Consider the following 27,498-nt stretch of genomic DNA (forward strand, 5'->3'; position numbering starts at 1 on the left):
GTTAAAAAAATAAAAAAATAATAACAACAAATCGTCTCTGGGCAGAGGAACCACGGTCCAATTAGGGTTTTTATGTAAGATAAAGCAAAACATAGCTTGGGCAGGATGGCATTCCTTTTATGAGGTGGTTACCTCCCTCTTAACAGCCAGACTAATTTGACTACTATGGTCCACAGCAGTGAAATCAAAACTTACAGGGGAAAAAAAGACAAGAGAAAAGAAAAAAAAATCTGGAAAGAGAGAGGTGGAGTGAGAGGACACTGCTTGCCACAGCACAGTAACACAGCAAAGCCCCAGCTGCCTAGAAAACTGAAGGAGAGCTGCTTTTTTTGTTGTGTTTTTTTGGTTTTTTGTTTGTTTTGTTTTTTTCAAGACAGGGTTTCTCTGTAGCTTTGGAGCTTGTCCTGGAACTAGCTCTTGTAGACCAGGCTGGCCTCGAACTCACAGAGATCAGCCTGCCTTTGCCTCCTGAGTGCTGGGATTAAAGGCGTGCACCACTGCTGCCTGGCAAGAGAGCTGCTTTTGTACAGCGTGGGCAACATAAAAGTAGTATGAGTCAGGCTGGAGAGGTGGCTCAGAGGTTAAGAGCACTGACTGTTCTTCCAGAGGTCCTGAGTTCAATTCCCAGCAACCACATGGTGGCTCACAACCATCTGTAATGAGATCTGGTGCCCTCTACTGGCCTACAGGATATATGTAGGCAGAATACTACATACATAATAAAAAAAAAAAAACTTTAAAAAAAAAAGTAGTATGAGTCAAAAGAGCTACACTCGTAAGTTGTAGGGAGCACAGGTCTACCGTGGTTAGTATGGTGGGAAGAAGAAAACCCTGCTAGAGCAGCAATGCAGTCTTCATCTGGTTGGTCAAAATACAGTTAAAAAATGCATTTAAAAAAGTCATTCATGGACATATGATTTTTAAGGGGGTGTGATGGGTCTGACTGGTAACTGATTTTGAGACCAGTCTCACTACGCAGTACATGCTACCCTAGAATTATATGTGATTCTCTCTCTCTCATTCCTCAGCCTCCAGTTTGAGATGATTACCAGCATGAACCCTATGCCTGGTTGGTTACATGCTGCTTTAGGTGCAGAGAAGGAAAACTGTACATGCATGTGGCCTGAGGGAAGGAGGGTAAAGAACACAGGCTACAGTGAGGCAGTCAAAGCTGTACAATTACCATCTGTTCATCTTACTAAAGTATGACACTGACTGAGCTACGCACATGTGTGACCAGCACTCTCCACTGCACAGGGCAGCAAAAAGACCCTCAGAGCTACCAAGCAGAGGGCAACACCATGCTCTTGGACTTCCCAGCCTGAGAGGCAGGAGCCAAAAAAAAAAAAAAAAAAAAAAAAAAAACTTTAATATTAACAAATTGCCAGTTTTGAATATTTTGTTATAACAGAAAATAAACTAAGACAGAACCCAAACAAATGAAATATTTAGATATAGATCCAAACTACACCCAAGATGTACATGAACAAAGAACACTAAAGTCAAAGAACCAAGTAAATGGAATGTTGCTATATATACGTATATGAACAATCAATACCATCAAGACACCGCCACCTCCCAAACTCAACAAAGATTCAGGTCAGTCTCAGTCGAAATCATGACAAGGCAGTCGTAAGTATTCGAAAACTGAGTCCTCGAAAAAAAACAAAAATAAGAAAGAGGGGGGGGAGGGGAGAGGGAGGAGAGAGGAAGGAAGGAAGGAAGGAAGGAAGGAAGGAAGGAAGGAAGGAAGGAAGGAAGGAAGGAAGGAAGGAAGGAAGGAAGGAAGGAAGGAAGGAAAAAACTGAGTCCAAAATTTTTATGTGAGTTTATACACAAAAGATCCAAAATAGCCAGCTTAATACTGCAGGAGGAAAAGATGATGCTGGACCTTGAGACTATACTAGTGAAGCAAGAAGGACAAAGCTCCCAGAACAGGCAGGAGTAGAGACCACCATAATGCAGAGGCTCCTTCTAACAAATGCTGCAGGAGTGATTGCAATAACAATGAACCCTGGGCACTGGATATGTGTCTCAATAGTTAAGCGCACAGGCTGCTTTTCCAGGGGACCTGGGTTCGATTCTCAGCACCCACGTAGCAGCTCACAACCATGTGTAACTCATCTCAGAGGATGGGACGTCCCTCTCCTGGCCTCTGAGGGTACCAGACAAACACTTGGTGCACTGACACAGATGCAGACAAAACATTCATACATATTAAATAAATAACAGTGACCACACATTCATCACAGCAATGGAGCAGATCAATACCTAAATGTGAAACAGAGAACAATTTAAATTTCTCAGAGTGATGTGACAGGACACATAAAGGAGACAGCTAACAAGCTGGATTTCATCAAATTTACATTTTCTGTTCTGTAAAAAAACAATGTCTGCAGAATGAGAAGAGGCCAAAAAACACAGAGAAATGTTTGCAAAACATATGTGATGAAAGATTGTTAACCATCTATATAAAAAACCATATTTTTTTCCCAGTAGCTGTGGTTCCAAAAACAGGGTCTTGCAGATAGCAAGAACTACTAAAGCTCATCAGTAAGAAAACAGCTTGGGTCTGGGAAAATGGCTCAGTCATCAAGGTGCTCGTGGTACCAAGCATAAGGGCTTAATCTTGGACTACCAATACCCAGTGTACAAGCTAGGTACAGTGACACATGTTTGTAACCTCGTACTGGAGTGAGACTGCTGCTCAGCCAGGCTCGCTCGCTTCATCAGTGAGTTCCAGGTTCAGTGAGATGCCCTGCCTCAAAAAGTGAGGAAGGTATGTGACGCCTGCTCTCTACACTGACATGAATACACATGTGCACACACAAAATAAATAAATGTAAAAGAAAGAAAGTACAAAAATGAAAATTAAAAAATCACATGTACTAACCAGGAAAATAAAAATTAAAATGCCACACCTGCCGGGATAGCCAAAATCGAGACACAGACACCACCAAACATGGGAGGATCCTGTGGACAAGACACTCCTGTTGCTGCTAGGAACACAACAGAGACTATGGAAGACCACTTGGTTGCTGCTTATAAAACAATACAGCCTTAACACACATCCCAACAATTGTGCTACTTGGTGTCTACGTAACTCACATGCACACAGACCCACGTGTGGATGTTTCTGCCAGTTGTATTCATAACTAGCCAAATTTAGAGCTAACCAAGATATCTACAAGATCAACAGAGGAAGCCAGATTCAGGCAGACAATCCTGTGCTCTTCACTAGAAAGCAGTAAGAGAAGACAGGAGGGAAATCTGAAATTACTCTAATAAATACTCTATGAATCATCATATCTGTATTCATAGCCTGAAAAAGGCCAAACAATGAAGACTTAACAAAGATCATGGATTGGGCTGGGGCGATCGGGAGAGGGTAGAAGATACTCTGCACAATATTGTATGTAGAATGAGCAGCAGCTTGATATGGAATCTGGGTGATACTGGCCAGTCTAAACTACAAATATTCTGGTAACGAATTCAGTCATTGGAGACAAAAACCAAACCAGGACTCCTCTGTTCCTTCCTTTCAACTTTAATGTGAACCTAAAACAGACCTAAATAAACAAATTCTTTAAAAAAAAAAATTTTAAAAAAAAGTTACAGAGCAAAATCTCATAATTACTACTCTTTTCAGGAAGAAATTAACAACTTCCAGTGCTTTTCTAAATCTGATAAGAAATAGAAATATATAAATATGATGGCAGTCTGGCACGTTATAAACCAAATGTCTCTCACAGGTAAATAAGTCAGCAATCATTTGTCAGTCTGTCTTTGTCTTTTTTTCAGGTCTCATATATAGTGGGCAGTTGTTCTGTCTGAGTATGGTATTCCCCCATCCCATTCATTAATCCTCTTTTTTAAATTAAAATTAGATGCATTCATAATATCAAGCAAACAGCTGGAATACTTTTGTCTGGGTTTTTTTGGTTTTTTGTTTTGTTTTGTTTTTTGCAGAATGGTATTCAGTTAGAGGGCAATTCTTACACAGCGGGTACATCAGAGACAACTAAGACCTAAAATCTAATCCATGTGTAACTAGTTTGCTCTATGCATCAGCAAAAAAAAAAAAAAAAAAAAAAAAAAAAAAAAAAAAAAAAAAAAAAAAAAAAAAAAAAAAAAAAAAAGCCTTAATTTCCATGAGAATCACAGCCCAATCTTGTGTCCTGCCAGGTTACTGGCTATAGACAAGGTTATCTAAGACACACTTAGTAGTGTGCTAACTACACCAAAACAAGACATCATATTGGTTTAAAAACCAATTTTGCCACCTTACATTTCAATGTTTTTCCCTTTTTGAGGCATGAGTGGTACAAAGGGTGGTAAATACTTTACAGCCAAGACAGAAACTGTGCTAGAGCCTATTCCCTCTTCGTCCTCCTCCTCTTCCTCCTCATCTCTCCTCACGAATTCCTTACATCTGCAGAGCATTCTCCTCCAACTTACTTGCCTTTTAAACAATACTCAAAACATAACTAGGAGACATCTGGGCCCTGGGGTCCTTCTCATCCACCTTCCCCTTCAGAAAGCAAGATGGGGGTTTTCAGTTCTCTTTCCTTACAAGCCTGGTCCACACCCACCACAGCTTAGAGTTCTCCTCGGGCAGGTTTGGTGGGTCCTCCCCCTCGGGCATTCTCTTGACTCTGAGAGTCACATGGCACCCAGCGCCGTAGCTCGTGTTCCATGGGTTTGCAGAGAACACATATATGGGGGAGGGAGACAGGAAAGAAGTAGGATAGAGAGGAGAGAGGGAAAAATTTAGCTGTATTTGAATTAAATTAAAAAGAACACATGGCAGCCCTTTTGCTTCTGATAAGGATCTATCTCCTTTGTTTTCCCTCAATGAGGCAGAGCCCATGAATCCCTTTCTATAAGATATAAACATAACTATTCACATGACTCACAAAATTCTAAGAATATGCTTCAAATAAAAATTAAAAGAAATTAAATAATTTTCTAAATGTTCCAAAACACAGCTCAGTAAATGATCAGTTTCCCTAACTCCTGGACACAGGCACCCACCATGCCCTTTAATACAGCATCAATGCACTTTTTAAGATTATCTAAACATATAAAATTCCAACTACTTGAGAATGTATCTATTAAATCTAAAACCTCTATTATTTTATTTAGAATTTAAATATTCATGCAATAGTAATCTTTCGTTACTTTGGTGCCTGCAGTAGACAAGAGCTGAGTAACGTTCAGCAATGTCGCATCCCGCATCCGGCAATGTGGCTGCTTGGCCCACCCTGACAAGCAAGCCACTCAAAGCAAGCAATAGGCTTTTCTATTCTGTTTCCAATCTACAGAATTTATCATTTATTATTTGAGGATTCCTTAATTCCTAAAATCTGACTACATGTTTATATATACATTATATGCATCCTATCAAAACGAAAACCCCATTTCAGTTGATTAGGAGTTACTACATTTTGTTAGTTTCTTGGATAAAACTGTTTATTAATACTAAATAGAGATTTCACCACTTCATATGCTCATATCAGTAAGGACCAAGACTGTGAATATTAGCATCTTTAAAGATTTTAAATCTAAAACCTATACCTTACATAACTTTTAGAAGAAAAATTATGACTTTGTATCCACACACACAAAAAAAATCCAGATCTCTTACAATTACTTGTATTTTGCAAAAATATGAATTATATTTAGATTCCGAGTAAGAGAAACCATTAAATCATGTTTCAGTTACTGTAACGGGCAATGGAGAAGAAAAGATTAGGAGTAAAACTAGGGGATAGAAAGATGGCTCGGAGGGTAAAGCTCCACACAAATGAGGAAGGAATACAGGTCTCTGGAGCGCTCAGAAGGCAGTAAGAGGGGTTCCCAGAGCCAGCTAGCTAACTAGAATAGCTCATCAGCGAGAGTTCCTGCCTCAGTGGATAAACACACATGACTGAAGACACCCAATGTCTGCCTTGGACCATCACACACACACACACACACACGTGTGTGTGTGTGTGTGTGTGTGTGTGTGTGTACACTCCACTCACAGGAAACAAAAAAATTAAAAATTCTTTTTAAAAAATGTTAAATAGCCCTAAGTTTCACAAGCTGTCAGTATTGGCTTAAAATATTAGTTTCATTTAACTTTGTTTCCTGCATTAGAATAACTGTCTTCATCATTCCAATAAAGAGACTTAGGTATTTGAAGAAACAGCTGAACTAGTGGCTGTGGAATAGGAAACACAAGAGGAGCCTGGGATGCTGCTGTATCAGAAAGAAAGTGCTATAAGAAAACCAAAACTAAAGAAGCCAACAGCGGCAGCAGGTGGCACACATATTTAATCCCAGCACTCAGAAGGAGAGGTGGGTGCATCTCTGTGAGTTCCAGGCCAGCCTGGTCTATATCAAAGCTCCAGGACAGGCGAGATCTACACAGTGAAGAGACCCTCCCTATCCCCCCCCCCAAAAAAAAAACAAGAGTCCTAAGAACAGGCTAACACTGGGACAACTCCTGGGGAATAAGTGCAACAATAGTATTAAATTACAGCCCAAAGAACAAAGTAATCTACACTGGACCACAGGCATGACTGAGTGGGTGACATACTAAAACATACATAAGTAAATAAAAACAATCTCTTATAAATAAAGGAAACAACATCCAACTATTGCATTAAGGAATGAAGGGCAAACCACCATGAGCACTGCCCAGAACAGGTGCTGGAGCTATGGAGAGCAAAGGCCACCAACTGTATCTCCCCCAAGACATTTATGTTCTTTCTTTAAGTTGGAGGCTGACTAAAGGCTCTCCCATGAGCTAAGCCACCATAGTGGAACACACACAAAAATCCTTTCCTAGCGACAACACCTGGACATGGGGCCTTAGCATCATCTCAAGACATCCAAAGAGACCTCACACCCTCAATGAGACAAAATGCGACAGGCACATTTGAGACCTCCCCCAAGGACCCACAGCCTCCATCCAATCAAAGAAAATGCAGAAAATTAATGCTCTTCACAACTGTCAAGACAGTGAAAACAAAGGAGAAATCCCACGAGAGGAGGAGTCTAAGGAGACAGAAGATACAGCACAGGATCCTGGAGCATCAGGCAGACACCAGGGAGTGAACAGGAAATGCAAGTAACAGCTAAGGAAGGGGGATTAAATGTACAAGGAAAAGTCACCCTACCTCTACAACTGTTCTTTTTTGTTGTTGTTTGTTAGAAATGTATTTTTTTTTTAGTTTTTATTGAGCTATACATTTTTTCTCTGCTCCCCTCTTCTTCTACCCTCTTCTATCCCTTCTACCATGCTCCCAATATACTCAGGAGATCTTGTCTTTTTCTACTTCCCATGTAGATTAGATCCACATATGTCTCTCTTAGGGTCCTCTTTGTTGTCTAGGTTCTCTGGGATTGTGATTTATAGACTGGTTTTCCTTTGCTTTGTATCTAAAAGTCACTTATGAGTGAGTACATATTATATTTGTCTTTCTGGGTCTGGGTTACCTTGCTCAATATGATGTTTTCTAGATCCATCCATTTACCTGCAAATTTCAAGATGTCGTTATTTTCTTCCATTGAGTAGTACCCCATTGTGTAAATGTACCACATTCTCCTTAGGTGAATAAGAGAATGGTCTTAGGTCCGAAGGCATTTGGGTTATTTCTAGGTCCCGGCTATGACAAACAATGCTGTGCTACAACTGTTCTTACTCCAAACCTAAAACTCTCACAAAATAAAATAAATTCACAATACCAAACTTGCAGGACAAAGGTGCATAATTATAATAAAGTATAAAAGATTATCTGGGGAAAAAAATAAGATCCTTAGGAAAGGGCTACATCTGTAGCGCTGAGGCAGAGCATCTGCCTCATGGGCACACTCCAAAGAGAAAAACTAACTTTTAAACTAGGTATGGTAGCAGCCTGTAATCCTAGCACTTGGGAGGTGAAGGTAGAAAGACCACTAAAGTCATCCTCAAAGGCATCCTCAGCTACACATCAATCAAGTTCAAGGCATCATGAAACACACCATCTTAAAAAAAAATTTAAAAAAAAAACTCTTTTAAAATGACTAACCTAGACTTCAGTAACAATAAGCAGTCTAGAATCATTTCCTACCTCTCTAAGGCTAATCTCAAATTAGTGCTGTTTAAGGACCCTTAGTTAAGGCATTTGAATGCAAGGAGTTCTCACTGTCCAGCACTCTCAATCTTTTCCTGCTCCCCAAAAATGGAAGCCAGAAAGCACAGTCAACAATGAGTTCTTTCTTCACCACTTTCTGAATTCACCATTGCTAATAACTGTTTACAATTTCATAAAAGTATATACTATATTCCAACTACTCTAACCCTGAACTACCTGTCCCCACTAGCTTCTTCCCTACAGTGCCTTTCCCACACTCTTGTCTTGTTTTATTTTGTGACCCACTGAGTTTAATGAGGGGCTTGGATGCAGAAGTACCCGATGGAGGCTGGCAGGTTCCCAATGCTTTCCACACACATCAGAACACAGGTCACGTGACAGTCCGGATGTGTCCTCATTCATACCTACCACACACTGTACCAAATCAACTTCCTTACTCTGCACAATCAGGGTCCCTTCCCTACCTCATACTACACACAAAGCTGAAACCATGTGCCTCCTGCTCCTTCCTCCGTCCCCTCACAAACTTGTGCTAGACATAAACTAAACCATGTGCCAGAAAAGACCAAGCTGGCACATTTATGCCAACGCCCTCTTTTCCTCCTCATTACTCCTCACACTTGGTGACTATGGAATACTTTAGCACGTGCAGACCACCAATTAGAAGGCCAACTCCTGAAACTTTCAGTATTTAAAAGATTACACACACCTACAATAGTGATTTTTCTTTAAAAAATTACAATTGCAGAAAATTTTCTCAAATTATATAATATATTCTAAACATTATACACAGAGCAAGGTGAAACCTTAATGCTAAAAAATGATTGGGGGAGGTGATTAAAAAAAAACTGGTTTGATTTTCAAAACCATTCTGCCAACATGCATTAGAGGAAAAAAAAACCATTCTCAACCATGAATTTGTCTGGTTAGTATGTCTTTTAGTAGTCTCTACAGTTTAAGAGGATATGACTAATGTCTCTAAACTCCTCGTGATATTAACTAATACAAGTTTCTTTTCAGCTAGCTATGTATTTTTTTTAGGCTAATTCTAACCAATGTGTCCAGGAAATACATTAGTACTGCACATCATCCATGTAATCATCAACATGCTTAGTAATATATGTAATTAAAGGGCTGAGCATAATGAGATGGAGAGACAGCTCACAGTCCAGGGTGTTAAAAATGAAGCAAATGGGATTGGAAAGAGGCAGCTAGATGCCGTGGCTCCCCGAAAGTTTCTAGCAGGAAGGTGAAGGTGGTAAAGAGATCACCTCAAGTCTGAGGTTAGCCTGGGCTACAGAGTGAGGTACAGGTCACTATGGACTACAAAGTGAAACACAAAAGAACAACCAACCAGCAAGTGGTGGAGCACACCTTTAAATCCTACCGCTCTGGAAGCAGAGGCAGGCAGATCTCTGAGTTTGAGGCCACTCTTGTCTACAGAGTGAGTTCCAGGACAGCCAAAGCTGCACAGGAAAACCCTGTTTCTAAAAAGTAACAAAAATAAAAATTAAAAAAAAAAAAAAAAAAGGGGAAAGACAATCTAAGTCTGGTGCTCAGCACCTATGTCAGGTGGCTTAACTCCTCCAGAAGAGGCTCCAAGACCTTTTGTCTCCAAATGAACACATGCACTCACATGGGCAAACCCACACACAAAAATAAATACATACACATAGTACAAAATAGAATAAATCAGATTTACTTACTCAGAAATGACAATGTCAGCACTATTTGTAAAAAGAGCTCACTGCCCTCTCTAGGTGCCTTCATAAGCACTATACCCCTATGGTGGAGCTCATTCCCAGGTAGTCCCTGTCAGCCCCACATGGCTGACACAGGCTGAAGAAAATTACAACTACTATCAAAAATTTTACAAAAACTTATCAAAAAAATTACAACTAGTCCCTTGGCTTGCATTTTAGAAACAGGTTCATTTGAAAACGCTGGTGGCAGAGGTCGAGTCACGTGCCATTTGCAGGGATTTTGCAGTAAAGTAAAAAGTCATATTCAAATAAGTACTACCATGCTTCCCAGTGTGTGAAGGGCCAGGAAGCACAGGAGGAGGAAAAGCAGCAAGGTGCTTTAGTTCAGACAGGCCTGGTGCTCAGACAGGCCTGGTTTGACATGAGATGCCCAGCTGGCCCAGTGCTCCTCCCACAGAGGAGTGATGCAGCAAGACTTCTGGATTCCACATCCCAATGAGGCTTCTTTTTCAATCAAACCAAAAGCTTGTTTGGGGCCTCTACAGCACAACTCCTCTGAGTTCTTTCTGACTCAGAGCTAGCTGTCACCACAGCACAGGTAAACGTAGCTAAGAGTAAAGGACAAAATCTCCTCAGCTCACTTCACTCTAACTGGTGCTATCTAGCCTACCCTTCCTATTACTGAGGAAAATGAAATGTACCTTATTAAATTCTAATATCTTGGCACAAATATTTTGGTATCAGTTCATCAACTATCCCTACTAAACTAAACACTTACAGGTCCTGTTCCAGGTACTGGGAAGAGTCACAAGGAAGATAGAACCCATCTCTATTCTCAGGAGGTTTAAATTATGCAGAAAGGGGGTGGAGAAACCAATGGAGGAAGAATTTTGAGGTAAAATGGTAATACAGAAATGAGTGATATAACATGGTCACAGGGATGAGCCACTCATGTACATGCCAATCTCATGGCACAGCATGGATGAAGAACAAAGAGGTCACGATGAGGAGGGAGCAAGCATGCCCTCGGGTATGAACTGCAGGGCTGGTCAAGCAGTACCAGAAGGGAAGGCACTGTGAAGTAACAGATACACAGGGAGAGGAAGGTGTACTCACTAAATAATAACTGTCCCCACTTTGGTTTAATTTATTAACATTGTGTTTTTTGTTTCGAGCCATAGTTTAATGTGGCCCAGGCTGACTTGAATTTGCTCTGTAGCCAAGACTAGCCTCCTGCTTCCACCTCCAAAGTATTAGGATTACAGGTGTGGACAACCACTCTCAGCCTTTTTGTTTGTTGGCTCGCTTTTGGGAACTAAATTTCACTACATAGCCCCAGCTACCCAGGACTCACTATGTAAGCAGGCTATCCAGGCTAGCTACTACTTGCTTTCCTCCTGCTGCCTGCCTTGGTGAGATTACAGATGCAGTCCTTTGAGGAAACAGAAAGGGAAGGTGACTGACCTCACTGGACAACTCCGCGGTGCCAGTAAATAGACATAAAGGTGGTTTCTGCTATAAATTACAAAAACAATACAGATTAGTGGAAAACTTCAATTTATGCAAAGTCCAAGGCTGAAGACAACAAAGGTTTTATAAGGGGAAAACAGGACATCCAAAATCCATACAAACTTTATAACAAAATATTACCAAAATCAGCAATCCAAGTTAAAACGTTAATAAAAATTATAGTGGCTAATTTCTCATGAGAAAAATATTCAACTTCAGGTAGAAAAACAAATACCTAAAAGAATTAAAGAATATTTGTTGCTAAATAAGACTTGAGCACAATACAACCCCAGGGCCACCAATGCAGTAAGAAAACCTGGAGCCTATGGGGTGATCTCAGCACCAGGAGGACTACAGTGTGGGACTTGCTCTCAAAAAAGAAATGGGGGCAGGGGTGGACACTGAAAAGATGACCAGCCAAACTCCTCCAAAAGGAAAAACTCAGAAACCTCCAAGTTCAGAAGTAGGGGAGGACGCAGGAGGCAGAGCAACATGTCTCTGGCATGACTTCCCTGTTTCCACACCCTAGACCACTCTTTTATTGCCCACTCTACTCAAACCCATGAGAAATATGAAGTATGTTCCAAATAAAGAAAAGGAAATTGGTAAATTAAATTTTTCCCAACTGTTCTTTATTGCAAACTCACTCAGCAGCTTTCTTCACACTACCCAAAGTACAGTCATTAAGTTATACCATGGACACACGCACTTTTGTTACACTATTCATTTGTGTATATATGTGGAATCACATATGCATGTGGGCACAAAAGTGCCACAGTGCACACCTGCTGGTCAGAGGACAATGCTGTGGAGTCATTTCTCTCACTGAACCCAGATTTGTAAGCACTAAGTCACCTCACTGTCGCACATCATGTTTGTCCAAAGATAATAAACTATTGTCCCAGGATGGAGGAGAGCATTTTTCACCTTGTAGAGATGATTTAATGCCTCTTTGTCAGACCAGTGTATCCATCCACAAGACTGTTGGAGTCATCCAGGGAAAACACACAAGAAAGTCAAAGGAGGCATGAAAAGGACAGCCAGCTCTGCACAGGAGCTGATGGAATGGAGACAGACACAGACTGAAAAGTAATGAGCTCCAAAGCACATCTTTAAATAAACAAGCAGAGTCGAGCTACTAAGGCTCAAATTACCTACCTGAGGGGGACAGGAGACTACAGAGAGAAGGGCCTGCAAGACCAACCCCTCCTGATTGCCACACCAAACCACAGTGGAGCAAGAGACAGCACAGATTTCTCATTGCAATACCCATGATGATTTAAAATTTACTGGTGAGCTTTTTAATTCTTTGCAAATATCAATTACATATTATTTATGGTAATCACTTTAGTTCATCTGTAAACTAGAAGCCCTGTCTTCTCAAATGCAAATGCAGATCCAAGGCTGAAATGATCAACAAGCTCCCTTCTGACAACAGATTTGTATACTCCAATTCCTGGAGGCTTAATTCTTATCCAGCCTCCTACTTTCCAGTATCCAAGGCTACGAGATTACCTGTCAATAGATAAGGATGTGGCCAGGTCACCACCTGGGAGTTACTTCTGTTTCTTCCAACTCTGACCCTCTCTGACGTTAGCTGTTCATGATCATGAAGTGAATATGGAGCACTACCATCGTGAACATCCAACAACAGACGCAGGGAGATGGAATTACTTGTGCAATGCACAGCCTCGAACCCTGCATGCATGCCACAGTGAAAGCATGGGCCACAAGAGTATGTATGGTGGACCAAGAGCTCACATAAAGATGCAGAAAGCAATGCTATAGCAGCATCAAGTAAGGATGTAAATGGAGAAGGGAACTAAAGGAACCAGATTACAAAGGACAGGAGAGTCAGGAACCAGTACAGAAAATCAGAAGATGAAGATCAGTTGTAACTGGTAATCTTGGGTCCAGGTCTTCATTTCTTTCACCCTAGTTTTGGGACTATTCCTTGCTCTCACAGTTTACCTTAAGTTGTTCCCAAGCCAAAAGAGAAGATTCTACAGGTGGCCCAACCTGCAGAGCAGTTCTAAATTGTTCATTCCACCGAAATAATCACACAGAAACTGTATTAATTAACTGTATTAACTAAATAACTGTTTGTCCTATTAGCTCTAGCTTCTTATTGGCTAACTCTTATATTAATTTAACCCATTTCTATTAATCTGCGTATTGTCACATGGCTGTGGCTTACCAGCTAAAGTTTTGGCGTCTGGCAGGGCTATATGTTCTCTCTGACTCCGCCCTTTTTTCTCACAGCATTCAGTTTAGTTTTCCCTGCCTACCTCTATTCTTTTGCCTTATCAGGCCAAGTTCTTTATTAATTAACCAATTGTATTCACAGCATACAAAAGGTAATCCCACATCACCTCTCCTTTTCTGTTTAGATAAAAAAGGAAGGTTTTAACTTTAACATAGTAAAATTACATATAACAAGACAGGTATCAAGCAAGAATTACAGTTATGATATTTATATCTACTTTATCTTTTATCATATCTAATGAAAACTACAACCATAACTGTCTATTCTGGAGTCTCCATCAAAGACTCCAGAAGGATATACTATTACCCAAGTAAACAATAAGTTCATTTCCAAAACTCTAGAATTGACAGACTTCTCACTGCCTGGACAGTCACCCAAAGTTCTTCGGTACCACTGGGGCATCCATTATAGTATCTGGCAGACGTTTCCATAAAGCAGAAAAATTGAAAGACAGTTTTGCCTCTACTGGTAGTTTGTCAGTCATTTTTTGTGTGTCCTACAGAATGTCTGGCAGACTCATGAAGCAGGAACCCCAAAGGATCATCTCACCTTTAGGCAAGTTTAGCAGTCATTTCTCTACAGGTCCTGCATGTTCAGTTCATCAAGCAGTCCCAAATGGCTAACCAACTCCATAAGGAGCCTCTTCAATGCCCACCTTCCTCTTGAAGTAGTTGGTGCTGCCAGAAGCAGACATGTCTCTGTCATGAAAAGTCCTAACTTCTTAAAACATTTAAATGCCATATTCTGTAGTCTTTGAAAGGTTTGAAAAACACCTATCTGAAATACATCTCTGTACATCTAGAAAATCTAACATGACTACAAGCTTGACTATTATAGATGATTATTTATTAACCTGTATTTTTAATTATACATTTTTAAATGAGCTGCACAAACACAATACCTTAATCAAGAACAGAAATATACATATAACAAAATTGACCTTAACTTTATATCAATAATCAAGATCCATACCAATACAAATCTCTATAGCATATCCCCTTTTAAATTTAACAGAACATCTATAGACAATATTTACAAATATGGGCATAGTTCCCACATTAGAGCAGGACATCCAAGCAGAGCCTGATGACCTTATACTCTGAACACCATGCATCCAAGGAGCAAGGAACTAATAACTTAGCTAGATCAATCTCTTTACTGTGCCTATATGACTTTCAAAGAGACAAGGTTCTGCAGGGACCAGGAAACCTTCAAATTACTTGGAAAAACCTCCCCAATTCAATCCGAGCAGAGTCTGCAGTTTGCCTATTCTTCAGCAGAGGCTGCAGGTAAAACATGGGTAAAATAAGTGTCCTCAGAAAGGCACCACCTAGCTAAAAGTAAACAACCACACCAACGACACGTCTACAGATATTTGTTCTAGAAACAAGTGACTACTCACAGATGCCAAAATAGGACCTTCAGAGAAAGCCAGGCATGGTGGCTCACCTATGATGCCAGCACTCAGGAGGTTGAGGCAGGAAGATCAGGAGCTCCGGGCTAGCCTGTGCTACATAAAAAAGTCAAGATGATTTGTCTATGTTCTATCATGCATAATGTCAACTTTCTTCCCATTCTGATTATAAACTCATAAATAGAAATTTATAATTCCATATCACTTTAAATCCAAGTTCCCAAGTTCGTTGAATTAATAATAAAATAATTATTAAATATTATAATCAATAGGTTTTACAGAATGGTCACAGGACATTGTAGAAATGAAGCTGGTATGACGAGAAGGCTTTCTCCCTGCTTGCTCACTTTCATGGTGCTGCAAGTTGCTAATGAAGGCTGGAGAAGAAAAGCCATCAGTCTGTGAACTCTGAGCTATAAGAATAACTAGACTGGTTAAGATAGGCCATGGGTCCAACAGTGACATTATATGTTATGGGGGTAGTAAATAGCTTTTTTCCTCCTATTATCTTTTTCTCCCCTCCCCCCATTTTTTTTAATTGGATTCAAGGCCAGTTCCACAGAAACTTTTGCCTGCCACTCTAAGTTTGGCCAAGAACTCATGACTTCAGAGTTCTAAACCTCAGGGGTGATATGGTTTAGCAATTAGCAGACTATCAAACCACCTCTAGATACACATATCAGTGCAGCTCCCAATCCTCAGACAAGCTTCTCTGCAGTCGATGAATTAATGCACAGTGAGGGTCTGTGCAGTGCTCAACCATACAGTTCCCAAGTTCAGGGAACATCAAGGAAGAGTGGGGAGGGAAAGACTAAGAACCAATGGTGCAGGAGGATTAAGCTAAACATAACAGAACTGATGCCCTCAGACTCTCAGCAGCCCTGGTTGCTTGTGGAAGGGCTGCCATTATCACCAGTCAGCATTCCAGCATAGGAGGGAGAGAGGCTCATTAGACCCCACCCCCACCTAAGATGATAATGACAGTTGACGGCTTCTGGGAGAGAAAAAAAGTTTTATTTATGGGTAAGTTAACCATTTTCCAGTGGATGACACCACAATAATGTGTATACAGGAAGCAGAAATTGGACTGGGTAGGGTTAGAAAAGAGAAAATATGAAGTTAAGAGGGGGATAAAGGGGCTAGATCCAAAAGGAGGTAGAGAAATGGGGGGAAATGCAATCAAAGCACAATATAAAATATTATGATGAAATAAACTTCAAAGTGGGGGAAGGGGAAATAAATGGTCTGTGTAAGCACAGGCGAGCACATTCATGTTGTAGGGGAGAGGTCAATACTGGGCAGGCATCTGCCTTGGTTGCTCACCATCCACCCCATTTTCAAAGACAGAGTAGGGTCTTCTTTCTCACTAAACAAGGACCTGAAGGACAAGCCCAGACTGGCTTGACCAGTAGGCTCCAGGGATCCTGCTTGGGTTTCAAGTGCATGTCACTATACCCAGCTGTTTACATGAATGCGAGCAATCCAAACTCAAACCACTCATTTTTGCATGGCAAACGTTTTCCTGACTACATCACCTTCCAAGTCAGTTTAAACAAGACATAATAGTGTACACCTGTAATCCCAGCACCTGAGACTGAAGCAGGAGGGTCAGCAGTCTGAGGCCATAGCCTGGGCTACAGTGTAAGACCCTGTCCCAGACAAACAATTTTTTAAAGACAAACAAGGGCTGGCAAGATAGTAGTGAAGATGCTTGCCAGGTACCTAACTCCATCCATGAAAATCATGTAAAACTAAAGAACCAACTCCACAAAGTTATCTTCTGACTGTAAAATGCACTCAGTGGTGTTCTCTTTGTGCGTAACATGTACATGCACACACGCACACACACACCAGAGAGGGACAGAGAAAGGAGGAAAATGTTTTCTTAAAAAAAAAAAACAGGAAGAAAAAGAAAATGACTGCAGCACCTGTTACCAGCCCCTTCGTGCTAACTCCTTTCCGGTACTTCTGCATACACAGACGGGACTGTTATCAATTACACCTGTTTTCATGAAGTTACCATGTACCCTGGAAATGACCAGAGAAAACAGTGCAACTTACCTCCTAAGATTAGCAACCTTCTTAAACCATCAGCGTTACCAAACTCAGTATAAAGCAACATATTTGGGGCACCACATCCTATAATCCAGAACTTGGGAAGGACTATCAAATGTTCAAGGTCAGCTTCCGCCACAGGACAATAAACAGGGCCAACATGAGATCCTAGCTTTAAAAAAGTAAATAAACCAACAAAAAGGGCCTACATCTTTGAAACACAACAAAATTCTGCATTATCCAATCTTATTCGAAAGTGAGCGATAAACAAAAATGAACAATCCCCAAATGCCTTCCTTCTACCAAAGGTCAGCAGGCTGGAGAGATGGTTTGCTGGGGCCCAGAGTTCAACTTTCAGCATCGACATTAGGTGGCTCACAACAACACGTGACTACAGCGCCACCATTCCCTGACCTCAAGAGGACACTCAGTACACAAACACATAATTTTTCAAAAAAAAATGTACTTCCTAAAGGCCAGGAGGCAGTCACTAGAATAACTGAGGAATCCTCTTTGCCAAGCCCTATACTAACCACTTTACCACGCATCCTCATTTCCGTCCTCATAACCAACAGATGAACGAAGAATTACCCTCTATTTCCACTTCCAGAGTAGAAACCAACTGTAATTGTCACATGATCTCACAAAACCATCCATAGATAAATAGGGGTAACAGGAATCAAGCCAGGACTGCCTGGAGCCAGTTCTTCAAACAGTAGCATGCTCAAGAAAAAGCCTGCTGCCAGTTCAGACAGACCCTAGCCAGGCTCCAGTTACTGTAGGCGACGACACTGCCTCAGGAAGGCTGACATCTCTTCACTGCAGCAGACTTCAGCAGGAAAACAAGGCATTCAGCTTGCCCCAGCTGAAGCTGAAAATGAGGTACACAAATAACTGGAAAGCAGGAGCCTGCATCAGTAATCTAAACTGCCACAGATAAGTACTAGAGCCACAATTGTAAGTGATCAACTGCAACCAAAACCAGAAATGAATCTGTTGTTTCCTCTGAGTCAATACAATTCCCATGTCACAGTACCATCCATGCAGAATCCACACAGCAATATAAATCCTACCAAATCAGAGGCTATCATCATCAACTCCCAGCCTAGGAGAACCTGCCTTCACCTGATTCCCAAACCCCTGACAAAATATACCTTTGAAATAAGATTGCTTACTTGTTTCTGAACAACTAGAACTTTTTACTTTTTTTTCTTTCTTTTTTTTTTTTTTTTTTTTTGTTGCTGTTGTTGTTTGTTTTTCAAGACAGGGTTTATCTGTCTAGTTTGGAGCCTGTCCTGGAACTCGCTCTGTAAACCAGGCTGGCCTGGAACTCACAGAGACTGGCCTACCTCTGCCTCCCGAGTGCTGGGATTAAAGGTGTGCGCCACCATTTCCAGATGGACTTTTTTTTTCAAATTATCAACTTTAAACAGGACTCAAAAATCATAGCTTCATCAATGGCCTGGTGACCTAGCTAAAATAAATACCAAAATGTGGTATGGTAGTAGAGGCCTTTAATCTCAGTATCTATGAAGCAGAGACAACTTGATTTCTGTGCATTCAAGACCAGCCTAGTCAACAAATTCCAGGCTAGCAAGAGCTATATATAGCAAGACTGACTCAAAAGCAAGAAAACAAAACAAAACCCAACAACAAAAAAATCCCAACATTTGATCATATGACAATTTTGTTACCGAATCTGAGGGTAAGTATAAAGTGCTATCAGAAATAATGGATCTAGATCTTTCAGAACAGGGGGAAGAAGGGAGAAAATACCAGATCCATCTCCTCAAAAAGAAGCCTGTTTTGAGGTAAGGACTCACTGTACACTCCAGGAATGCCCTGAACTGGTAATCCTCCTGCCTAAGCCTCCTGAATTTGGGAACTGCAGGCATGAGGTGTCATGCCTACCTATTCCCTCCTCTAATTATCCAAATTAAAAGATTAAAACTTTTTTCTTTTTTATTTCTGAAACAAAGTCTCACTGGCTTTGTAGAACCTGCTGGCTTTGAACTGAAGAGATCCACATGCCTCTGCCTCTCTCACCGGAATTAAAGGTGTGCCACCACACCCAGCAGGTACAATACCAAGCCTCAAGGTCTGAATTCTATCCCCTGGACCCATGTGGAAGGAGAACTGATTGTCCCAAGTTGTCCTCTGACCTCCACACAATGTGCAGCATGGTATCTGTTCCACCCCCAGTAACTACATATATATTAGACAAAGTATAATTTTACAGAAGTCTGAGCTGGGCATGGTGATACATGCCTAAAATCCCAGTACTTAGGAGGCAGAAGAACCTAACACTTCAAGATCATCCTCAGCTATATAACAAGACTGGCTGGGCTGACATAAGACTTTGTCTCAAAAAGTAAAAAATAAAATAAGTAACAGACTCAGAGCTGGCAAATGGCTGTCTGATGCCTAAAATCCACACTGTAGAAGGACAACACTGACAAGCTGTCCTCCGACCTCCAATCCCGCCCACACTCACCAGGATCACACAAAAGAAACAGAATAAACAGTATTTTATCTGACTTCACATTTCAACACAGAAGTAATAAACTGAATTGAATGAGTGAGAAAAATCTTAGGTAGTAGATCATTACCTTGATATAAATTTACTGAAGCTAAATGTTTTTCCCTCTGTAACCACAGGTTTTTGGTTTTGTTTTTTTCGGTTTTCTTTGGAGGGTGGGGGAGAGAATCATCTGTTGAGTTCAATCCCAGCACGGAGGAAACATAAAAAGGCTAGCAAGATACCTCATGGGAAAATAGGCACCTGCCACCAAGCCTGAACGCCTGAATACAACACCCAGAAGCACCAGGGCGGAAGGAGACAACTGACTCCACTGACTCCCAGGAAGTTGAACTCCACAGGGAAGCAATAACTGTGGGAGTGCACTCATCATAAATGTAAAAAATAATAATGGTTCTAATTAAAAATCAAAATAAACTTGTTGGCTTAGCACTGGATCCATGTTAAATTGCTGCCACTGTTCAAGCAAACACACAATAATAACAAAAGCACAAACCTCTGTAAACCTTCCCCGTCACTGATCAACCCTTCACAACACTCTACTTTCTAGACCACCAAGGAAAAATGAAACCACTAACACCCTTGACCCAGAGCTAATGTAGCAAGCATGAGGCCCTGGGGTCCATCCCAGCACTGCACAGATGGAGCATCTGGTGCCCTCCTGTAATTTTTGCACTTGGAAGGTGGAGGCAACTCAGACTCAAGATTATCCTCAACCAGACATGCAGATGGAGGTCATCCTGGGACTGCAGGGAACTCTGAGTCGGGAAGAAAAAAAAAAAAAAGTCGAGCGTCTTTACTTAAAATACAAAGAAAGAGCCAGGCATGGTGTCACATTATTTGGGAAACAGGCAGGAGAATCAGAGTTCAAAGTCAGTCTGGGTCACATGAGATCCCGGGGCATATGTGGGAGGAGGGCAAGTTTGAACACCTAGAGCACAATTTCACATAATTACTCGAGTCAGACCTGGTAGATGAATCTGCAACCCAAGTAGCTGAGGCGAGGCTTGGAGGGTCAGGAGTTGAAGGTCAAACTGCACCAGAGACTTACCAAGTCTCTAAACCACAGGCGAAAATAAAAGACATACTCTATTAGGATGCTGAAATGATCATCTCTGATCATTTCACCAAGTTCTCCCTGGATTTTAAATTCTACCTCCTCTAGGAAACCCTGGAAGGCAAAGGCTTCACAGTGGAGGAAGACTAGACACCACACCTCAACTGGCTGGTGCCCATTCCGCCAATCCTCCTCCTGTACTCAAGCCCGGTCCCTGCATTTTTTTCCTTACCTGAGCACATGGGCTCCAAGCAGGCCTTGTGTTCACTCTGTGCTACAGTCTCTAAGCAGCATTCATTTTGTTCAACTCAAAAATCATGCTGGAAAGCACACATCTTTGAACTCTAAACTAAACATTTTGAAAGGACATAACATCAAATTAGTTGCCTTAAGAGTCAATTACCCTGGTGGGTTGGCATAAAAACCATCGGAGGGAGATGGCTAAGAGGATGTTCTCTTCTGGTAGGTTAAACCCACTCACACTGAATACACAGACCTACACTGAATGCTAATGTGTTAATGGCTCAAATCAAGCTCCAATGTTCATCAGAATGTTATAACCACAGAAAGGCCAAAATAACAATTTTATTTAGGTATACTACTGAGGAAAGCCTGAGTTAAAACTATTAGGTTCAGTGGAGTGTGGGAATGGCATTCAGGAAGCAGAGGCAGAATTGCTGCAAGCTCCTGGCCTCACTAGGCTGCATGACTAGTGAGACCCTTTCCAAAAACAAACAAAACCAGGAGGTGAAGGCACACCCCAGTAATCCCAGCACTCACAGGCTCTGGTTGTCTGTGAGTTCAAGGCCAGCCTGGTCCACTGAGCAGCCAGGGATACACAGAGAAACCCTGCCTCGAGAGACCAAAAAAAAAAAAATAGGAAAACCTAGAAATAGCCAGAAGGAACATCTAGAAAGCAAAGTCCTTGGCACTGTTAAGGAACCCACAACTGGACTAGCATACTTTGAGCAGCAACACTGTAGAAGTGGAAAAAGTCTAAGACCAGCCTTAGTTACACTCAGTTCAAAGGAAGTCTGGGCTACGTGAGATCCTGTCTCAACACACACCAATTCCAAAATCTTAAGCATCATACCTGGCAAACACACAGCACAGCTTGAACATCCCTGGTCAGAAAACCCACAATCTGAAATGCTGCAAAAATCCAAAACTTTAACCAGACCTCAGATAACAAGACATCAACCAGCAAAAGTATTAACACTAAATATGAAATCACTTTAGGCTATGATACAAGGTGCGCATGAATCAAAACTGACCTTCAGATTCAGACTAGGATCCTAGTAGCCCCAAGATCCCACAGTAAAATCTGAAGGAAAAATCCACAGCACCTCTGTGTCCCAGGCATTTCAGATAAGAAACAGTCAATGTGCACACCTGGATGAAGTGGAGACGGTAACACAATTCTAAACTGGACTCTAGTATTCCAGTTCAAAGGACAAACCTACCCACTTTCACTAAGAATGGACCAAGTTTTTCTCCCTGGCCCACTCCAGCAACATTAAAATTGCAGCAACATCTCCACGTCTGAAATACTACTAGAAGCCCAAGTCAGAAAGCAGACTCTAGCCCATCAATGAACAGACAGGATGGGCACGGCTCATTTTAACTCGGGCGCTCTATAAACAACCCATTCTTCATGATTCTCCCCAAGGAAGACAGATCTTCCCCCTCAGAGGCAGAGCACCTCATAAAGGCACAACAGGGCCTATCCCCACAAACAAAGCAAAAGAGGGGAAAGGGATTGCCACAGGCATTAAATGCAGTGGACCCAGAAAAGAACATGTCAGGACTGCAAAAGAGACTTCTTGAAGTGTGGGGCTGAAACTACAGAGAAAAAGCCAAAGGGAAAGGACGGTACAAGCAGAACTACAGCACTAACAGACACAGCAGCTCCAGGATCTGGGGGCCAGCGAGGGGCCAGCTGGAAGAGAGGGCATACAAAGTGGAACAGGTAAAAAAGAGTCCTAAATATTTGGCTGAATGAAGCCCATGAACTCAGTCTAGTTGGCAAGAGGCAACCATTTTGGATTTTTTTTTTGGGGGGGGGGGAGGACTAAGTGATGAAAGCCAGTAGAAATGACACTGTCGACAGTTACATTAGGTAAGAGAAATCTGTTCAGAAAACCAGGAATGTTAATTAATGAAAAGACCAAACCTAAAACTCCCACATTCATGGACTTCCTGTGAACTTGCTGCCAGAAGACACGAGCCTCAGAGGCACACATACTGTCCCCAAGCCACTGCCCCTGCCCCTCACTACCTGAGCTCTGTTCCTCAGTTAAATTTAGGGTACCAGCTGCTCAAATTGTCACAAGGACTTGTCAAAGCACCAGTCTTGTCCTGACAGACAGACATGTGACACACAGCACTAACGCTGCTGAGAGAGGTAAAAAGAAGAATGTATGGGAAGGAGACCTGAGCGAGTGTCCTAAGGAAGACTCACGACAGCTGAGACAGGGAGTGCAGACTCACACACGGTTAGGGCTTGAGGACAGACCACAAGTTCTGTCAGACATCAAAACTTAAAAACTTGAAAATGTTTCCAGTGAAACACAAATTTGAAGCCTAAGACCAGAAACTAAGACATGGGAAAGCCCACACCAAACAAGTCCTCGTGAGCAAGCCTCGAGCACAACGTTGAGAATAAATAAATTATGCTAAGTTTATTTCAGGAATTCTGCCCACAGATTCTGGAAACAGACCTGCCGAGGGCTTTACGTGCTATCATGCCCCATAACAGTAACACACAAAAAACCTACCTCATGACAAAAGGCCTAGCTTGACATTCAGGCGATGTTTGGCAAGTCAAACACTGCTCTCAACACCACACATACACCAACTGCACTGCCTCAACTATGATACAAGGGGGAATCTTAACTAACAGCACGAGTCTACCCTCGAGGAAGGAGAACCAAAGGACCTGCTCAGAGCGCTGCACTACATCACATGTAGGACCTTCTACACGTTTTCAGAAATGCACACTTCTGAGACAGTTGTCCACACTCTTTTTTGCTTTCCATTCTTAATTTTCTGTTTCTGTCACAGTATTTGGAAAGGCTATCTTTAGTAGTAGGAAAAACAGCAAGTGACAGTACACTCCATCTCAGCAGACAGCTGGAGGGCTCTGCATGTCGGCAGAGCTCCTGGACCATCCAGCCATCCACCACACCAGCACCTGACAAAGATACCTCAGAGCTACAGTCCCAATTAGAAACACAAGCACTGTCAGGAAATCGGAAATCCAGGCTTGGCAAAGCCACAGGGAAATGTGTCATCTAGAAAGAGCACGGAGGAAGGGTCAGAAGCACTAGGTGGAGCACTTCTTCAAGGTCTACAAGAATTATCTTCTTTTTTTGGGGGGGGGGGGATTTTTCTAGACAGGGTTTCTCCGTAGCTTTTGGTTCCTGTCCTGGAACCAGCTCTGGTAGACCAGACTGGCCTCAAACTCACAAGGGATCCGCCTGCCTCTGCCTCCCAAGTGCTGGGATTAAAGGCGTGCGCCACCACCGACCTCAAGAATTATCTTCTGAGCACTTCTCCACCTCTCACCCACAGAGAAAGCCAACACTACAGACAAACCACAAGCTGCACCTCACACCTCCTGGAGGTGGCTCAGTGTCCCTTTCCTCTGGCTCTCAGGCAAAGGGCAATTACTGTACTGTATGACACCAGAGGCAGTAAGTAGTGAAACCCCTGAGCATTGGCTCACTGCAGTTTTGCTGGCCGTCTGGCGGGCAAAGTGAATGGTTCCCAGCTACACAGGCACAGGGGAAGGAAGAGCTGAGGACAAAGTATAAACGCCTGTTGCTCACTGCCTTCCCCTTCCAACTTTAGGAATGTACACTGTAAATGTTATTTCTGAAAAGGAAGAAATTTTTACTTGTACCGGAAAAAAAAAAAGTCCTAACCAGTGGCAGTGTTTCTGCCATCATGTCTCCCCTGAGTTCCAGTTTTCTATAAGTAACAAATCTTACAAATTTTCCAACTAACTCCATCTAAAGGGCTCAGTGACTCTCCACACTATGGGAAGACTCATTTGTCCACTCTGAGCACACTGAGTTAGACTTCACCACACGTGAACTAGCACACTCACTCAACAGGCCGAAGGCTCCAAAGGTCCATCTGGCACACCCCTTTTTATCAGAAGCCCCATATTTATAAAGCAGTGGTTACCCTTTCTGCTCACTGACTTGAATGCTTCCCAGTGCACAAGAAGTATTTATTTCTTGTTTTCTTGGCAGACAGGTATTAAAATAACCAATCTTATAAAACCTTCATTAGATTGATTCCAAGTACCAAACAGGTCTTGAGCACATATAAAAAGTTTAAGTGTTTAACGGTTCTTCAACAAAAGTCAAGACAAAATTTAATCTCAAGGCTGTATGTAGCTCAGTGGTAGAGCACTTGCCTAGCTTGAGTAAGCTCTAGCATCAATTCCCAATACTGTGCAAGAAACACATCCAAATTGAGAAACTACTCAGTTTAGCACCAGTGTCTCCTATGTAAACAACAAGTACAGGTTAGGCATGTGCTTCAAACATAGGGAGAAGGTCCAAGAGTTTTGAAGTAACTAACAAGTCAATTAAGTGGCTTAACTTGTGACACACAGTTTCCTTCCCCCACAGCTTAGTGTTTGTCCTAAATACTAGAGATCTACTTAAACTACAGCAAAGAGGGAAAGTGATTTGAGTGTTTAAGGGTTGTGATTACAGACTTCATTGCCTTGCAGGCCACCAAAACTGAATGAAATATCCCAAAGCAGCAGAAAAGCCTCAACATAGAAGCTAACTGCACACAGGGCCTGCCTACCTCCTTTTAGGCACGTTTTTTTGTCCAGCCACCCCTCCCCCATAGGTAAATGCCAACTGTTTCTAGAACTCTTAATGATAATTTGGGAAGCTTGCCATTAACTCCCACGACACAATCCAACTGATACACAATGTTTCTTTGCAGACAAAGATGCCCTACTTCCCTAGACTATAAACTTATTAAGGTGGTGAGAAGGCACAGTTCCAGGAAGTGAGGATTACTGAAGTACTCCAATAAGCATGGCTCTTATTTAACAAAAATGAACATGAATTACATAGGGAAACCCCAAACTCACTACCTCCAACGGGCCACCAAATGCTTACTGCAAGTCATTTTAGCTAAGTTAAAACAGTAATGATAGGGCCTTGTACTATCCCAAGAGACTTGGGGAGAGGAGGAAAAAAACATTACATTGGTGGGGCATTTAGTCTCAAGATTCAAACTAAAGCTAACACAACATTTCACCCACCATATTTTATTAACATGTTTAGACCAGCCAAAGGTTCCTATACGGGAAACAAGAAAGTCAACAGTAAACTTGCCTAATTAACTGTAAATGACATAGGTAGGAAAATCCTTCACCCTGGGTCCTGTGGAGTGCAAGGTTTTAAGAAAACTCCAGACTGAGGCAATGTCATGTTTAGCGACGTTCCAGCACTTCTGTGTGATCACCAAATTATTTTCAGTGTTTGGTAACCCAACAAAAAGAGCGTTTCTTAAAAGCCACTCAACTCACATGTTACACGGAATAAACCATTTTCACAACTTAAATTTAATCCAAATTGAGAACTTCCAAAATTACCTAACACTCTTAATACATGCATGGCTCGCCTCGAGTTGCCTTTCAACATGGAATATTACACTTAAATAAAAGTCAGTTCCAAAAAAAAAAAAAAAAAAAAGACATCGGTTGCAAAGAGGAAGTCACCCAGCAAACACTCACAACCTGGCCTCTACACTGTCAGAAGATAATGTGACTTGTGTGCCACCCCGAAACTTACCAGGAAGCTGACAATAAGTTTGGCAACTGTATACACTTCTGACCCACAACTTTACCGAGGCTGTGGCCAGGGCCTCCTTCTGGAGAGGCCACAGACACAAGGTGCCCACACGCGCGTCCCGAGCGAGCGAGGCCGGGCCGCGCCCCTCCCCCGCCCGCGCCCCAACAGCCGCCCGCAGTCCTCGCCGCCACCCGGGGTCTCCGCGCGGCGCGGCCCGGAGGGGAGCGCGACCGGGTGACTGCAGCCCGCGCGCCCGAGCGCGGACGGGCGCCCATCCCGAGCCCAGCCCGCTCCCCCGCTACGCGAGCCTCGGGCGGCTGCGGCCCCGCACCCAGCCTGCGCCCCCACGCCCGCTCGCCGGGGCCGAGCGCCTTCCGCAGCCGGCCACCGCGACCGGAGAGGGGGGGGCAGCACGTGAGCGCGGCCGCCCCTCCCCCGCGCCCAGGCCAAGTTCGCAGCGCCCGCCGCCCCGGGCCCGCGCTCACCTGCTTGGAGACGCTGTCCCCTCCCGGACGTGCGGCGCTCCCCTCCTGGACGCCGTCGGCACCCCGAGGCGCCCTGGGGTGCGGGCGCTGACAGCCGGGCGGCGGGTCGGGCGGGGGAGGGGCGCGGGGGCAGGGCGCAGCACCGAGGCAGGAGGGGAGCTGTTACTAAGGGAGAGAGCCAAGCGCGCGAGCGGCCAACGGCTCCGGCTCGGCACCGGGGAACGCGGGGACCAGCCAGGCACAAATGAGCTCCGGGCCCGCGGCGGCGGCGGCGGCCGCGCAGCAAAACAAACCCGAGCGGCCTGCGCCGGGCGCGCGGGGAGGGCGGAGGGAGCGAGGAGGGGGGGAGGGGACGAGGAGGGGGAAGGGAGGAGGACCCGCGGAGGGGGAGGGGACGGGCACCGGGAGGGGGAGGGGAGGAAGTGTGGAGAACCCTGGGAGGGGGCAGGGAGCCTGGAGGAGGCAGGGAGGGGGAGGGGAGCCTGGAGGAGGGGTGGGGAAAGAGAACGTGGAGGGGGA

The 27,498-nt window shown here is 43.0% G+C and overlaps 1 protein-coding gene across 4 annotated transcripts in view; it reads right to left on the minus strand.

Annotated features, from left to right (window-relative positions):
* Tbl1xr1 (TBL1X/Y related 1) overlaps nt 1–27,290 on the minus strand; it is a 140,697-nt gene extending 113,407 nt beyond the window's left edge. For 2 of the 4 annotated variants that reach the window (XM_050125738.1, XM_050125736.1), the window contains exon 1: nt 26,980–27,290. The gene's annotated coding sequence lies outside the window, so the exon portion shown is untranslated. Of the gene's footprint in view, nt 1–26,494; nt 26,837–26,979 lie in introns of those variants that run through there. The other 2 variants (XM_050125739.1, XM_050125737.1) reach the window with 1 other exon arrangement.
* Nucleotides 27,291–27,498: the final 208 nt, after the last annotated feature.

The sequence above is a fragment of the Alexandromys fortis genome, unplaced genomic scaffold (genome assembly GCF_014885135.2).
Source record: "Alexandromys fortis isolate MF-2015 unplaced genomic scaffold, M_Fortis_MF-2015_v1.1 scaffold_184, whole genome shotgun sequence".
Classification (NCBI taxonomy): domain Eukaryota; kingdom Metazoa; phylum Chordata; class Mammalia; order Rodentia; family Cricetidae; genus Alexandromys; species Alexandromys fortis.